The 17506-nt window shown below is 41.6% G+C and overlaps 1 protein-coding gene and 1 long non-coding RNA gene across 3 annotated transcripts in view; both read right to left on the bottom strand.

Moving 5' to 3' along the window:
* The window catches only part of AGTPBP1 (ATP/GTP binding carboxypeptidase 1), a 67529-nt gene extending 57460 nt beyond the window's left edge, over positions 1–10069 (bottom strand). Inside the window, exon 1 of the mRNA XM_061456278.1 lies at positions 9842–10069. The gene's annotated coding sequence lies outside the window, so the exon portion shown is untranslated. The remainder of the gene's footprint in view (positions 1–9841) is intronic.
* A 3923-nt stretch (positions 10070–13992) lies between these two features.
* Positions 13993–17192, bottom strand: LOC133270781 (uncharacterized). Of its 2 annotated transcripts, none has more exons than XR_009743904.1 (3): positions 15513–17192; positions 14593–14668; positions 13993–14348 (listed from the first exon to the last, which is right to left on the bottom strand). It is a non-coding gene; the product is annotated as an uncharacterized LOC133270781 (long non-coding RNA). The 2 variants fall into 2 exon arrangements; XR_009743903.1 differs by having other exon boundaries at positions 13993–14370.
* Between the last annotated feature and the right edge of the window lie 314 nt (positions 17193–17506).

Raw genomic sequence — 17506 nt, forward strand, 5'->3', positions numbered from 1 at the left:
GATTGACCCAGCACAGGTGTAGGACCTTGCACTTGGCATGGTTAAACTTCATAAGGTTGGCATCAGCCCACCTCACAAGCGTGTCAAGGTCCCTCTGGATGGCATTCCTTCCCTCCAGGGTATCAACCAAACCACACAGTTTGGCATTATCGGCAAACTTGCTGAGGGCGCACTCAATCCCACTGTCCATGTCAGCAACAAAGATGTTGAACAAGACCGGTCCCAACACCGATCCCTGAGGGACACCACTCGTTACTGGTCTCCAGCTGGACATTGAGCCATTGACCACAACTTTTTGCGTGCAGCCATCCAAACAGTTCTTTATCCACTGAGTGGTCCATCTATCAAATTGATGTCTCTCCAATTTAGAGACAAGGATGTCATGCAGGACAGCTTCGAAAGCTCTGCACAATTCCAGGCAGATGATGTCAACTGCTCTGCCCCTGTCCATCAGTTCTGTAGCCCCATCATAGAAGGCCATCAAATTGGTCAGGCAGGATTTCCCCTTAGTGAAGCTATGCTGACTGTCACCAAGCACCTTGCTGTTTTTCATGTGCCTTAGCATGTCAGGCACAGAGGTGAGACTGACTGGTCTGTGGTTCTCTGGGTCATCCATTTTCCCCTTCTTGAAAATGGGGGTTATATTTCCCTTTTTTCCAGTTGTTGGGAACTTCACCTGACTGCCATGATTTTTCAAATATGATGGAGAGTGGCTTAGCAACTTCATCTGCCAGCTCCTTCAGGACCCACAGATGGATTCCATCAGGTCCCATGGACTTGTGCACATTCACGTTCTTGAGATGGTCTCAAACCAGATCCTCTCCTACAGTGGGCCCAAGGTCTTCATTCTCACAGTCCCTGCATCTGCCTTCCAAAACTTGAGTGGTGTGGTCAGAGCATTTGCCAGGGAAGACTGAGGCAAAGAAGTCATTAAGAACCTCAGCCTTCTCCAAATCCAGGGTACCCAGTTCTCCTGGTAGCTTCCCTAGTCTGTCTTTTATTTGCAATGTAACTATAGAATCCCTTCCTCTTATCCTTAACATCCTTAGCGAAGTTTAATTCTAACTGGGCCTTAGCTTTCCTAACCTGGTCCCTAGCTTCCTGGACAACATCCGTGTATTCTTCCCAGGCCACCTGTCTTTGCTTCCACCTTTTGCAAGCCTCTTTTTTCCCCTTGAAGTTTCCTCAGCAGCTCCTTATTCATCCAAGGAGGTCTCCTGGCCCTCCTGCTGCACTTCCTTCTAGTCAGGACACAACACTCCTGAGCTTGTAGCAGGTGATCCTTGAATATCAACCAACAGAATAGCTGTGTCCACCACAATGCAGACAATTTCACAGATTATAAAGTCTGTACAAGTGGAGCTAGCTACAGAGCTGAACTACCTTGAACTGCAAGGTCTTAACTTGTTTCACTCCAAATTTATCACAAAGTATTTCAATCAGCATGAATGTGCAAATGCTGCAGGTCAAAGTGAAACAACAAGTAGGTCTTTTCACACTGTCTGTGGAACATTATTCCATCTATACTTCTACCCTCACAGGGGAAACAGGGAGCATCTTCATAGAAAACTTCTCCAGACAGGTAAAGTTCCAAATCAGAAAGCTGCACTTACTATAGTAATGCTACCAACACTAAGATATACTAAATGGACTATAAGAAGTTTCATATTATTTTTACATTTTCTTTTCTCTCCATAAAAGGAAAGACAAGCATTATGTGACTGACATGTATTTGCCACCCTCCTATGTGAATTCTTTGTCACTGAGCCACTGACTCACCTTCTCCACTGATCAATATTTTCAGCCCTGTGAAACGTAGCCACTCACTGGCAAAGCTCATGCAGAAGAGCGGAGGATATCCCCCCTATATTTACGTGTAAGTTTTGGCATGTGCTGAAATGTAACGGAGTAACATGGAACCCAGAATCCTACTTCTTGGATAAATACCCTGATTACAAAGATCCTGTGCAAAATGGTAAGCACTATCACAAAGCGACTGTGATAATGGATAAAGAAATGAACTGGCACCATTTCATTCAGGCATGTCTATTAGGTGTTACTGCGAGTGCCTGTTCGACTACAGAGACTTGTAAGGACACAGCCTTCCTGAATATTGATTTATACGCATTAGGAGAACAAGATGCTCAGCCTCTCCAAGCCAGCAATAATTTACTGACACAAGTTAGGGAGTGACCTGCAGGGGAGTGAAAGGTGAATTAGTAATTCTGATAGTTAATGCTCCATGCTAATACCATTCTGCTAGCATAGGTGACGGGACTTCAGTTTATATACTGGGCATGACGTGCTGTAGTACTGAATACCTCTCTAACTAGTTCAGGTCAGGTGTCCTGTCTCTGCTCCCTCCCAGCTTCTTTTGCCCCTCTTCACTGGCAGAGTGTGAGACTGAAAAGTCCTTGTTCAGGATAAGAGCTACTGAGCAACAACTAAAACATCCGTGTGTTATCAGCATTATTCTCAGACTAAAGCCAAAACACAGCACTGCATCAGCTACTAGTAAGGAAAAAAAACAAGCCTGTTACAGCTGAACCCAAGGTGTCACTAAAAACAACAAACAAAACCTTTTTTTTTTTTAGATCTCACCTATCTGATGCAGTCTGAACTGGCTCCTGATTCTTCCAGAAAGCAGTGTCTCATTCTCATTTTAGGCATTCATTTACTAAATCCACTGTTTTAGCGAAAGAGAAACCTAAAATGCCGTCTGTTTCAAAAAAATAAGCAAATAATAAAAGTCTCCTTCTCTTACATCATGCCAGTGCCTGCCCACTTGTGTTTGTCTTCTCTCTTAGAGGAATCCTTTGTCATCATGCAAATATCAAGAATTTCATACCACCACAGAAAGTCACCTAATCATCAAATCCATCATCTACCTAATAATGGAAAGAGATAATTCAAAAAAAGTAAATGCTACTAACCAAATGCTTTGCATGCACTATCACATAGCTCTTCTTGAATCTTCTTTATGATGCTGTTACTTAAATTGATGCAATTTAAGGGAAAAGTGAGTACACCCATTACCTATTGCAAGCCATCCAGGTGGAATTTCTATATGCCCCAAACAGCCACCTTTAAATAAAACTGATGTAATTAAATCAAATTCAGTACAGTAATGCATGGCTCAACTGCACCAGAACCTGCAGTTAAGTGTAGTCATTGTAAATTGTTTTCCTTTTAATCACTAATAGACAGTAAAGAAGGCCAACATGAAACTGAACTCCATCCTTACTCTAACTTACAATCATAATAAGAAAAAAAAATAAAATGCATTCACCATTACAATATGTCAGCACTGAGCACTTTCATAAGTGTTTTGATAACATCACATCAGAAAGAGACTGTCATACGTTAAATACAGTAAGCTCACATCTGAGGCTCAAACCCTTTATTTTAGCCAACAGCAACTCTGCTTTCATGGTTCTTTTTTCCTCTTTTTTCTTGTTCACTGAAACTGAAGGGCTTTTAAATACATGTTTAAAAAACATGTCTGTATTTTGGAGTCATACCAGACTTCCTGCCATCAAGCCCATTTTCTTGCAAGGGCAAATCTCCCCGAAAAGTTTTAAACAACTCCCATGGAAGACAAATCTACCAGTATCTGGCAAGGTAATGGCAAGAAAAATGAGCAGTGCTAGTTCAACAGGGCAAAATGATTCTGCCACAAAAATCAGACATGCTCAGAAACAATGTGCACAGATAAAGCCTATCTCTCTAGACCATGGAGACTGAAAAAAAAAAAAAAAAAAATCTCAGTTTTCATGTTACAATGCTTCTGTTGGAAATTTCTTAGGGAAAACAAAGCTAATCTTACTGCTACTGAAAATGGAAGACATTCTGAGTTTACACAACAGAGTTCACATGCTTCAACTAACCAAAATACTTTAACATGGACAGGCATGTCTTGGAAGAATAAATGTAACTAAAAAATGTAAACTATCTTTGTATTTTATTTTCTTAAACCCCTCTCCCACACAAAAAAACTTCACACCAAACACACACATCCCCCCCTTCCAAGAAAACAAAACAAAACAACAACAAAACCCACCACATGGGGTTTTAGAAGGACAGAGACCTCTGAAATTTGAAATTTACCTGTATAACGCTAGGAGTTTGCAGGGAAGTACTTTGTAAGTACAGGACAAAGAAGTCAGCTATTTTTACCAAGTGAAACTAAAAAAGTCAAAACAAAGTATCAATATGCACAGTTTACTGATACTACTAAATCTGCTCTACTTGCAGTATATTCTATTTTCTGTGGTTTTATTTTACAGAAACCTGTTTTCTTAAAATAATACACTTTATTCAGAAAGGCCTATTTTACGAGTCTTTGTAGTATATATTAAAAGATGGTTATTATCATGAACAAATGAATTGCAAAAACCACATATAAAATCATATTCATGAAGAGACAAAACAAAGCTTCAGTTTTGCTGTATATATCTACCCTAATAAGTCTGCAAAAACCTGAGTGTTCTTCTATATATATTTTCCTGTTTTGATTTGTATCCAAAGCTAGGACCATGTTATTTTCAAAGCCAGAGCTCAGTCTTCACTTATACTCATCATGGAGTTATTCCATTTGAAAGGTTACCAAAAGAAAACATTAACAAGTGCATAGCAAATAAGTAATTTCTTTACTGTGTACTTATTTATCAGATAGTGGAAACAAGTAGATGAGAAAATCTTTGTAAATCCTACATACAAAATAGTCTGAAAAAAAAGGAAGGAACACCAAAGTTCAGGGCACAGAACTGTGTTAAAAAAAAAAAACACAACAAAAAAAAACACCACTGAACTAAAAATGAGAGAAAACCCTGGGTATGAACTGAGAAAACATATAATGATTTAAAATTTCATAAATGCTAGGCAGAAAAAAAAAGCAAAATCAAAACCCTCCATGAGATCAGGTGATTGCATTCTGGGGTATGCTTTCAAAAGACACTTCTACCTCTCAGAAGTATATGCGGAGTCTCCCAGAACACACCAGAAACAAACTGGCCTTTGATAGCAAATCATTTCACATGCTCTGAAATCTCGGAAGCTGTCCATAAGTTGAAATATTCTTTTTCAAGACACCGAAAAGGTCTGTTTGAATACAGCTATATAAAATGATTACTGCATTCTTTCTGCTCTAGGTAACCTTAATTCCAAAATAAGGTTTCTGGTTTACTTTTTTAAACATAGAAGTAAATTGTTTGCAGAAACAGACTATTTACCTAAATTTACACTTCTAGGAATAGGTATGTTCAAAATTTAGGATGAGCAGCCAAAACCCACAAATATCTCTGCACAATATGGAAAACTGCAGTATGTGACTTGAGACTACACAAGAAACATTTGCCAGGGCAGCACAATGCTCTTCCTTCGGCCAGCAGTAAGAACTGGCCACTGTTATTAATACAGTCATGTTGCCTCCACCATCCCATCTTGTACCATAAGGAGGACTGTGCCTTTCAAAATGGCTTAGAAATTATACCTTAAACAACCCCTCTGACCATTTAATCATTTACTCTTTCACGCATGACATATTGTTTTCCAATTCAGTGCCCCAAGAGACAACTTCCATGAGTATTTTTAAATGTTTTTTGACAGAAAACATTTTTGAGCTATACAGAGTAGCAAAGTTACTGGATGTGAACAATCTCCTTAAAAAAACATGAGGCCTCGTGTTAGATTAAAATTTTCACAGACTATTTTGAGATGCCACAGTTACAGGCACAACCGGCTTTGTATCCTGAAAGCTCAATCCATAGTACAAAATACATAAAAAGTTTTGGTTATCTATAACCCAGTTTAAAACTCTAGTGACTGACAATCAGGGAAAATCCTTCAAACTTCACAACTAAGTTTCAAGTTGGCAAATCCTACACTGTATTCTACCACAACTAGAGATACTTTTCTTCCAGATGTAAGACTTTATATGGAAATGGCAGAAAATAACCCCTTAATAACTAAATCTAACCAGCTCCTCTAAGTAGGGAAGCAAAAAAAAAAAAAAATCAATAAATCTTAAGTTTTTGGTGGAAAATCGTTTTCAAATTCGAAGTAAAATAAAAAAGCTAGTCAAAGAAAACACTTCTGAAAATTACCTACTGTCTTTTCCTTGTACCCTTTGCTATAAATATTTATTGCTATAAATATTTTTAGTAAAAACAAAAAAAGTCAGCTGATTAATTTACCCATTGCTGCATTATAGCAAAGCGTTGACTTTTTGACATAACTAGACAAACTGCAGTACATAGTCAGACATTCAAAAGGACATACATAAAGCTTCACAAAAGACTGAAACACCAAATCCCCGTACAACAGCTTGCCAACTATGCAATGCATCTTATTACCACCAGTTCACTTAGCTGTCAAAAAAAAAAAAAAAAGTCTGATACATGTCACTAACAGTACTTCCTTTCTTGCCTGGAAAGAAGCTCCTAGAAAGTTACAGACATGGCAAGCATAAAGTTACCCCTCAAAATACTACAAATTTGCCATTTCCAGGTTCACAGAGTATCACATTCAAAACTTGTGTGATTTAAGTTGACATAAATACTGCAGAAGTCAGCTACTTGTTGCCCAGCTAGCATAACACTTTCATCAGGCAGAAGGTCAACAGCACAGAGAGGGACAGGAGTGCAATAAAAAAAGCCAGGAAAAGCCAGGAGGGAAAGGACATTCATGGCAGAAACTAAACATTCCCCTACACCAAAAACTGAACAAGAACTGGAAATCCAGTAACTTTCCCCCCAGCACTTGGAAAGGCTTAACTGACAACAGTGCTAAATGTCAGAGACGCTTTCCAACACCTAATCCAGTGAGTCCTCCTTTGGCTTATACCATCTTGATGGCTAAGGTCAGTCTGGAAAGAAATCAACCCAAGCATCTAACCTTGCCTTTAATCAGCTGAGTTAAAGCAAATCTTCAAGTCTGGTTTTAAGCCAATAGAAATAAACAAACATCAAATAAAAATATTCGGCTCCCTGTTGCAGATTTATCTACTCAAATACACTTCGAGCCATGCTGCCTCATTAGTATGGAGTAACACAATCATCTCACAATCCATAAAACTCTCAATAACAACTCTCTTTCAAAACCTTGATTTGTACCATTCAGCTTATGAAATACACCTAAAGCAATTAAAAAGTATTACCTACCTCCAGTACACAAAACCCTGCACATCCTGCTTCTCATAAATTGTAAGGAGTTTTTCTAAAGATGTAGTGAAAAAAATTATGTGCCCTGTAATGTGTTAAGGTTTCAGGGTGACAGTTGCAGGACGGCCACCTCTGCAGTTGTTGCAAAAGGAAGGAAAGACGTTTGGGTGCTTCCTCCTCCCCCCCCACTTAACTGTTACAAAACTGTATTTCCAAATGTAAACCATACTGAATCATATTCAGGACAAACAATGAGCAGCTCATAATCTTCTTGATGCTTAACACAGGATACTGGACAGCTAAGCTGTGGATAGTGCATGGCTTGAAAACATATCCATAGATACACTGCCATTACAAATCCCTTTTAAGTGCCCATACAAGCAGCTGCCTTGTTCAGTACTCTCACACTTGGTCGAACAACCATGACTTCCCTCTAAGTTGATTAAGGAGTTAAACACTTCAATTACTGCAGCTATACTCCAGGCCCAGGGTGACTTCAGCAGCATTCAGATCTTCTGGACATTAGCAATTCATGTTGCAGGAGCAATCTCCTAAAAGCAAGCAGCTTGCAGGTACTGGAATTCAAGGAGAAGTTTCAAGTAACACATCGGGAGCCAAAAAACAGGTGGTTCCCAGATACATCCAGCAGAGTATCTCATGAATTTTAAAGACTGCAAAGTCTCTAATCATAAGATACACTGCTGACAAGTTGCTGAGTGACAAGATGAATGTTTTTCCTAGACTAAAGCCTAAACATGAGGTGAAATAGCAAGCTCCTTCTGTAAGCCAAGAGGACTTCATAACGCCTTCTCACAGGTTTTCCCTTGCTAACTGTAGCTTCTCACACATAATTTCAGGGAATTTGCTCCTAGCAGCAGTAAGCTAACCAGTATAAAACAGTGTTTTACCATCTACTACCAAAACAACTGACTATTTTTCAAGTTCAAAAGCTTCCATTTGAAAGACAATCTGTGACTTTCCGGAATATGAAAACTTAATTATGAGCACTGTCATCTTCAAAACTTGAACTGAAAGCTAAGCCTGAGATCAGATGTCACTTCACACAAACATAGATAAGGTATCACTTCACACACTAAGATTACTCCTGGCTCTGGGATCCTCTCCTTCCTCTTCAAAAAGAAAAAGAAAAAAAAATAAAAACCACACCACAGACAAAAACCAAATTATTTTTTAAAGCTTGGGGGGCTGGGAAGGAATACTTCCTTTAATTTATGTTAGCATTAAAAACAAAAAACCGTAATTAATTGAGACATCAGAGACTAACAATAAAAAATTGTTCTGCTGAAACAGGGGTATGGGATAAAATTATCTTGACCTTAAATAGGAAGGTCTCCAGAAAAGGAGATTATCCTGCCAATTCCCAGACAAAAAAAAAAAAAAAAAAAAAAAAAAAGAAATACATCCCGACACAGCCTTGCACTTGCATCCACAATGCTCGTCATAGGGTATAATTTCCAGAAAAACTCTTAGGTCACGAGTATGATTTCACTGAAGGATTAGCCAGAAGGTGGGGCTATCCCAGCAGCAGCATCCTGTCACCCATCATTACACGCAGCAATGAAACACACACTGAAAGCTACCTGCAAAACTGGGAAGCCTTTTCATTAAGTATAACCCGTGAAAGTAGTTGCAGATGTATTTTTCTAACAGAACATTACCGGTGAGAATACACTCGCTGGACAGCTAATTCTCTCATGATGCAAAAAGACACAAAAATTCATACCACAAGGCTATCCAGAAGTTTCATGGGTTTATACCATGCAGGTACACAAATTCTCACCTCTGCCTATAACAAACCGCAGATAGCTTACAGCTGCAAGCGTACATAACTGAAGTTCACCCAGGTCAGCATACCTAAGCATCTGACAAAGCCCAGGGCCTGAAAACAGTTTATAATGAAAAGAAACACCACACCACTCCCCAATCCACAGCCCATTTCTCAGATTCTCTCTGTCACGCACTTGAACCGACACCTAGAGAAGCATTTGCTGTGCTAGATTTCCACAACTGCAGTAGGAGGGAGGAAAATTAAAACACACCCAAATATTAATAAAGGCCTCCCCAGAGAACGTTAAGTTCAGCAGCCATTCAGCAGAAGCCATCCCGGCCGCCGTGTTTTCAACGCACTGCCTATGACAGGTTACGCGGTCGGGCCAGGCAGGAGCCACACAGCTACAGCCTCACCGAGAGCAGCGGGACAGGGGTCACCCTTAGCCTTTCCGCTTCGTGGAACGTAAAAGTTGTGCTGCAACGTCGACTCGGTGTAATGCCGAGAAGAGCCTCTGAGCGGGCCGCGCACCGAACCGTGAAGTGCGAAGAGTAAACGTCCCTCCCGCCGCGGGCAGACCCGACACCCCATTCAGGCCCCACGCCAGGCAGTGCTCCTACCGTAGGGCTGGTACCACCTCCAGGGCGCGGATCCCGGAGACAGCTGCAGTGGCCCCGCGTCCCCACGTACACTCGCCGTTCCCCGGGACGGATGACACAGCCACCCGGCACGGGGTGAATCCGTAGGGGGTAGGCCGGGCGCCGGGTAGGACCCCGCCTCGGTCCCGGCCCCGGTCCCTCCCCGCTGGCGCCTAGTCTTGCCCCGCCCGGCCCTGCCCCCACTGCAGCTCGGCCCGCACTAGGGAGGACGATGCGTGCTCGCGGGGCTTCACCTCTGAGGCCCCAGCCGTCTCGAGGGCCGGGGTTGCCCCGCAGCCCTCCTGAGGGGCGGGTGAGGCTGCAGGAGGGGTGCCCCTCACCCGCGGCGCTCAGGCGAGGCCGCCCAGCCGCGCCGGCCCGGCGGCTCCACGCTGCATCCCAGCCGCCTTCACGCGAGCGGCGGCAGGAACCTGCCTTCACCGCAACGCGTCACGGCCTCTCCTGCCGCGCCTCGGCCGTGCGCAGGCGCCGTCGCCGCCACGGGGGGGGGAAGCACGTTGCTAGGCCTGTGCGACACCTGTGCCGGCCCGCGAGGGACGGAGCGGAGCCAAGCTGGCGGGCGGAGGGCGAAGTGGGAAAGATTTTCACCTGGCCGCGAGCTGCTTTCTCCCGGTTCGCCTCAGGCGCAGTGCTGCTGCGGGCCTACCCCGCGGCACGGAGCTGCCAGGCCTGTGTCGAGGAAGGGCGCGGGTTGCCTCAGGCTGCAAGAACTGGGGGCGTGTGGGAATGCGATGGTTGCAGGACTAGCATGACTACTCGAGTGAACCTGCCTTGCCGGGTTACCTGTCACACCGTCCGCTCGCACCCGGGCTTCCTTCTTCCACTTGCGCGGTACGATGCCCCTCGCCTGGGGGAACTGTCACACCCTTTATTCACGGCAGGTAAGTACTCGCAACAGCAGTGAAGCCGCGGATCATAGAATCATAGAAGGTTTGGGTTGGAAAGGGCCATAAGATCATCTAGTTCCACCCCCCTGCCGTGGTCAAAGACACCTCACACTAGCTCCGTTGCCCAATGCTCTGTCCAGTCTGGCCTTGAACACTGCCAGGGATGGAGCATTTACGTCTTCTTGGGCAACCTGTTCAGTGCCTCACCACCCTCACAGTCACAGGGTCCTTGCTGCCTTGGGCACTGAGGGAGCTCTGGAGCAAGTAAGAAAACTCATTAGTGATTTGTAAAAAGCAAAGGCTTCATTTTCTCCCCCTCTCCTTCCCTTCCCCTCAAAGTCTTTGCAAAAGAGAAATACTTTATATGTTTAAACCTCTGCATGCCCAGGTTTGAGCTACTCAGTATCACTGCAGACTTCTGGAAGTGAGCAATTTAATCCTCACTCCTTGACACTTGTTTATCTGTAACAACCAAGGAGTGATATTTCCTTCTTCATTAAGTTCCTCAAACGAAAAAAGGAAACTGCTTAGAATTCTGAGGCCATGTGTATACAAAGGAGAAGCAGCCCTTTAGCGAAAGCTGGTAAACTGAAATTCAGTTCAAATCTCATTTCTACCAATAATACCTAATGATAAAAGCACAATCCCCAATAGAAATGTGCAAGGTTCTTTTCCCAATAACTATCTGCAACCATGGAGTTACCTGTTCTTACTCAGCAAAAAGCAGATTTCAGGTCCTTTACATTGTCGACATTTTTATTTATCTTGTCTTTCAAAATGCATACACCTGGCTACAGAACTTGCAAATACTGTCTTACACACTACAATTTATTTCACTCGAAAGGAACGAAGATACCCAAAGCAAGTAGATGTGCATTTTGGGTGACAGTTGGCAGCTCTTCCTTAGGCCTGATTCACCTGAATTTTACAGTTACTGCTGTTACTCGTTTAACACAGATGGTGTTTTAGTGTTAGAAAGGTAAGTTCTGTTTGTACCATCCATGCAAATGTTCACAGATAACCTGTGCAGGAGACATATCCAACTATACTTTCTCAACACATAACAAAGACACTTTACTGGCAAGTAAGCAGAAACTGCACAAGTTGGGGGCAGGGGACTACTTTTGAGTAACTATTACAGACAGGAGACACCAGTCCTCCTACCTGGGCCCGGTTAAATACAGTGTGACCTATAGCCAATCAGCATCAGCCGCTTTCTACCCATTAAATCAGGAAACTCAACTAGAGTTCTGGTGGAATTAATTCAAGTTTGAAGTGGTATAACGGTTTCTTTAGTCCATTACAATAAAATTCATGCATAAACACTCAATTACATATATTAAGTTCACTTCCCACCATATTAATATGAATGAATATGAGTGATTAAGGTATCATCCTTGATTTGATTAGTCTCTTGATCTTTCTCCAGCAAACAACTGAATGTTCCTAGAAACTCTAAACCTGTGGGTTACGATCAGAAAATACACATGTATTTGGAAGGAGATTCCTCGCTCACCTGCCGTACAGATTTCTCCAGTCATCTAAGTCTGAACAAGAAGGCGGCAGATAATCAGAATGTGGGAATTTACCAGTACACTGGCAACAGGTGGGGCCAATCTTGCTTCTTCTGTAACACTAGTCAGGCTGGATGACAATTAAGAGAGAATACTTAAAACAGCAAACAGTACAGCTACAAGTTTTCTGTGAAGTTCTATTCATGGAATTATTTTAAATGCATAACTTTGTTTAAAGCCAAGAAGAAGACATGGAATCACCTCAAGTATGACTCAGGCAAAGACAAAAATAGTTTCATGCAGGCTCTGGCAAGTAAAGGGATGTAGATAAAAATCTCTCAAATTTTTCAAAGTTGAAGTCAAAGTCAGTTTACTTAAGTCAGTTAAGAAAATAATGTTTTTAAATAGCTCTGTATGTGTCCTGGTACACTACAAAAATCAGCTCAAAATACGGTAATTCTTCACTAAAAAAAGACACAATAGCATATCCAAATTAAGACTGGCAAAAAGCGTTAACTTCATTTCAGAAAAAAACAAGTGATAGTAACATGCCTAATGCAGCTACTTCTATTGTGAAACCCATTAATTTTACTCATCGTTAATGTAAACAAAAAATACAGAAGATACACTTCTTAACAGGACAATCCAAACACATATGTCAATCTACACACAATGTGGAAAGGCAAGGACATCAGTGGTGTCCAGTGTCGTAAACATATAAGCTGCCTTTTTAGTTTACACAAATCACATTGCATTCATTTAGTATTTTTGACAAGGTAATACAAGCAATGAATCAAGCAACACTGCTGACGTTTATTCAGACGCAAGTTTTCAAACAAAGACAAGCTCCCCACTCCCGACTGCATGTTTATAGTCCATTAAATCAACATTTGCTACTATGTAAGCAGTACAGTATGACTTCCAGGATAAGACCATACAGCTAAAATAATCACAAATAATGTTAAAAGTTAATGATTATCCCCTCTGGGAGCATGAAAAAGCAAGGAGAATGAGAAAAAGCTCTTCAAAATACTGTAATGGGTAGCAATGCCTAAGTGTTACTGAATTCTATCTTCCTCCCCTGTAGTTATCACCTGCTTACTCATTGTTTCCTATTAAATCTTAAGCTGCACTAATTAAGTGTACCTCACCAGTTTCCATACCTCTATGTATTGAACATATCCAGTCAGTTCAAGATAATGAACAAAGCTACCAGCTCTCCTTAAGGCTGTAAAACAACCACTCCCTCATTTGAAAGCAAATACTTGTCTCCCCATATACACTAGATAATTTGTTGTGGCTGTTTAGATATGCCATCCCTTCCTAATCATTAGAACACTTGGTACTTCTCCAGCTTCTGTTCTTTTTCACCTCTGAGAAGATCTTTTGTGCTCTGTTACATGTATATTTCAATGCATACAAAAGCATTTCAGTTCAGCTTCACATCTGTGGTTCATTCATCTACTCTTGCTTTTGTAATATTACAAATGGAATAATAAATCAATATTCTTTGCACAATGTAATTAAGAACATACGTATTTGTACCCTGGTGGGTATTTTTGTAAAAGTGTTCTGGAGTTTGGGGGTGGGAAGGACAGGGTGTTGTTTTTGAAGGAAGGAAGGGGACAAATGTCTAAAGCAATACACATGTTTTGAAAGCTCGAACCAAACCATATGCCTATTAACAATCACATTTAATTTACATATGCAGGACATTAACACACCGTGACCAAAACCCAGAGCAAATCTCATGTGCTTCAGTCAAACAAGAACCTCCACACTCACAGTTAAAATAAAAATTCATGCATGTCATTTCATTTGTGCACTGAGGGCAACATGTTGCTGCTTCTTCATACCCTGACTATTATTTTTAGTTAAATCAGTGCACCAGGTTCTGACAGCTTATATTAGGACAAAGCTGTCAGGTAAGCTGTGAACCTTCAAACTGTGGCAGCTTTTCAGGTTTTTTGGTTCTGTTTTAAAACAGATCCTTAATTTGAAACAATCTGAATCTTCTTGTAATTTTTTTAACATACAGGCACATTAAAGAACAGCAAGACTTAAAATAAACTTTGGCCCAGCTGAAAGAAATATTCTGTTTGTGAAAGTATTTGCATACTTTCATATGCCTCCATTTTCCTTTTCTCCCCACACCAGTTATTTGTTAATAAGGGCATCCAAATCAATGGTAAGCTCCTGAAAAATCAGCGGTGCTTTAACTAGTGTAAAAGATAAAAAATAATCTTCAAAAATGTCTGATTCCTGCTTCTGGGGGTAAAGCTAACTGACAGTAACTTGCAGTAGGTGACCTCTCTTCCCACAATGGACTGAAGATGTTTCTGGAGGGACAGGGAAGGTTCTCTGTGTTGTTCAGAAAAGTATAAACAAATGATGTAATTTTGTACAAACAGGTCACCTTGGGACTCTCTTAAGATTTGTGATTTTTAGGGTAAACAAGATTTAACTATTTAACCTGCTTCCATTTATTTAGCACATTTTAAGTATAGCATGCACAGCATGAGAATACATTATAAAAAGACAAAACTTATTAGTAAATTGTGTTTTCCATTTTATTTCACTGACCTTTGTGCACACAGTACTTCAAAGACTGCCTTTTTGCTTATGCCAGTCAAAGCTCCTTTTACAGGAATTTTTTTTTCTTAAAACTGAACAGCAAAGGACAAGTTTCCTCATTTTTCCTCTTAAGTATCCTTAAGAAATTCATCATGCTTTAGTACGAGTTTCTGCAGTGTAAAAATAGGCACTCTGTATTACAAACTCATATAAAATACATCAGTACCTTCAAAATTAATGTAACATCACTTTGAAAAGACAAAAATAGCCGGTAGTCAACTGATTACACCATAAACTAGTATATTGTTAGCTGAAGCTTTCTTAAATTAAGCAGCCTATTCAAGTATATGATGACGATGATGTGTTCTTACTGTATTATAGGAACAAAGATATTTAATTAATGTTGAAGCGAGTTCCTCATAACTCATACATTTTATGTACTCTCACTTCAAGAAGGAAGCACACGTTTTAGACACAACCACAAGAATTATCTAGTTGCTTTTCTGTTTTGCTGAACACTGAGGCCTACCTTAAGGATCCTACACGTGTGTTCTTGGCTAAGGAAAACAAGGATACTTTTGCATTAAACACCAAGCCATTTTAAATACTAGTAACTTGTCATCTATAAAAAAAAAAATAATTCTGTGTGTGGAACCTAAAAATCAGTAAAAAGCAATTTTATTTCTCTGGATGTTCCCATGTGAGTATCACAAGTACCAGAACTTAGATCAGTCCTTTACAGCGCTCTATCAACATGCTTCATTGTATCATATCAAAGTGCTTTGATATTCTCAAAGTTATCTCAGTTTAGCGGTTACTGCACTGAACCTGTGTTAACTTTTAAACTGCTACAGTCATTTGACACACACATAACCAACTTGCTGTTCATTTTTGATGCTTGGTATTTTTGCAAGAGAAGTGGTAGTTACTTACAGTTAGTTATGAGGCATCCATTCATTGGTTTGTTAAGAACTGGACTGAGATCTCCACAATTACTTCACAAAAGCCAGCTCATAATTGTCACCATTCAGCCTGTGCACTAACACAAACGTGTATTTGCTAATGAAAGCATCTGTGACAAGCTTTAAACATACCACCTTTTCAGAAACTAATTTTCATTATATATGGGGGGGAGGGTTGTTAATTTCATGGTTAAATGATTATTACAGATTATTATATGGGCTATAGTCCTATTCTCTTGAATTTAAGAATGGAATTCCCCAGAAAATAAACAGTCTTTCTACAGAACAGAGTGCTGGTCCAGGCATCACTGTTTTCTGCATTAAAGATACAACTAGTTTTCATTTACAGATGTTTTAACCACTATCAGGTTTAACAATAATGATCTACTCTTTGCTGCCATAACCTTGAGATCATTACAAGATGGAGTTACATATATGGGGAACAGAAGGCTGCATTAAGTCCTCGTAGCAGCCTTCCAATATTTGAAGGGGGCCTACAAGGATGCTGGAGAGGAATTCTTTATCAGGACCTGCAGCAGTAAGACAACGGGTAGTGGGTTTAAACTTACACAGGAAAGATTTAGGTTAGATATGAGGAAGAAGTTCTTAACTATGAGGCTGGTGAGGCACTGGCACAGGTTGCCCAAAGAAGTTGTGGATGCCTCACTCCTGGCAGTGTTCAAGACTAGGCTGGACAGGGCTTTGAGCAGCCTGATCTAGTGTGAAGTGTCCCTGACCATGGCAGAGGGCTGGGACCAGATGATTTTAAGGTCCTTTCCAACCCAAACCATTCTAGGATTCTATGATTACCCAAAAAATTACATGTAAGTACAGTGCAACTATGAATCATCAGGCATTTCCAACAGCCGCTGAACTAAATGCAATTCTGACATATGAAGTAGGTGCTGTCATTGGTTTAACAGTTCATACTGAGCTTTCTCCTGTTACTTTCCTCCACATACAAATGCTCTGTGCTTTGAGCACACGATGAATAGAAAGGGTGATGGGAGAAGCTAATGTTTTAATTTTAAAATCTAGCTACTTCCTCATAACCTCAAAGGTAAAACCTGCTTAAGCTAGCCCCTATTTGGTTAGTAAATTAGATTAGCCGCTGTCTTTTGCTGGCGATCTTTGCTAGAAACACTGGACGCATTCGGTTTATGCATTTTGAAAAGAAAAATAAAACATCCAACCCACTGTAAAACCGGCTCTGAAATGTAGTTCCCTTAGACATCTTTTGTCCGCTGGTTCCCCCCTGACAAAAGAGATAATCAGCATATCCCAGTGCACTCTGCAGAGCAACAGTTACGTAATCTCTATCAGATCTGCTTCATTAAATCAGAGAGGACAAAAGGAAGAAGAGGAAATGTCTGACACGGGAGAAAAATAAGAAAAAAAAAATCGCCTCAAGTCTTCTTCCAAATTCGGCAGTGCAAATTCGGCACACTGCCAGAAGGACCGCATAGCTGACCCACCCGCCCCGCTCACTCACGACTCCCAGAACACCGCAGTCAGCACTGCGTCTTCAGCAAGCTCCGATTCGCAGCGAGGTGCGATCAGCCGGCGAGAAGCCAGCAACCGGACCGAGATCGGGCACCACGGATGCCTGCAGAGCCGCGAGCTGCCAGCGGCAGCGCTCGCCAGCACCATCTGATCTGGGTCAGATCTATACACGCACACCCTGCGCTCTAGCTCAGGAAGGGCATCCCACCCGCTCGCACCGCCGCCAGGCATCAGGTCCTTTCTCAGTGTTCTCCCAGACCAAGCCGAGCGGTCCCAGCTCCCTGGTCTACGGAGAAAGGCTCCCCCTCCCCTTCTCCCTCACCCCCGCGCCGCTCCCCCACAACGGGTGGCTCAGGGCACCCTCCCCAGCACCGAGCTCGGCAGACCCACGGCTTCCGCGTACAGACTGGCCCCAGCCCACCCCTTCGTGGAACTCCCACCTGCCCGCCTCTCCCCTG

The sequence above is a fragment of the Pezoporus flaviventris genome, unplaced genomic scaffold (genome assembly GCF_033815535.1).
Source record: "Pezoporus flaviventris isolate CSIRO_AGI_PZ_B2104156 unplaced genomic scaffold, CSIRO_AGI_Pfla_v1 ptg000022l, whole genome shotgun sequence".
Lineage (NCBI taxonomy): Eukaryota > Metazoa > Chordata > Aves > Psittaciformes > Psittacidae > Pezoporus > Pezoporus flaviventris.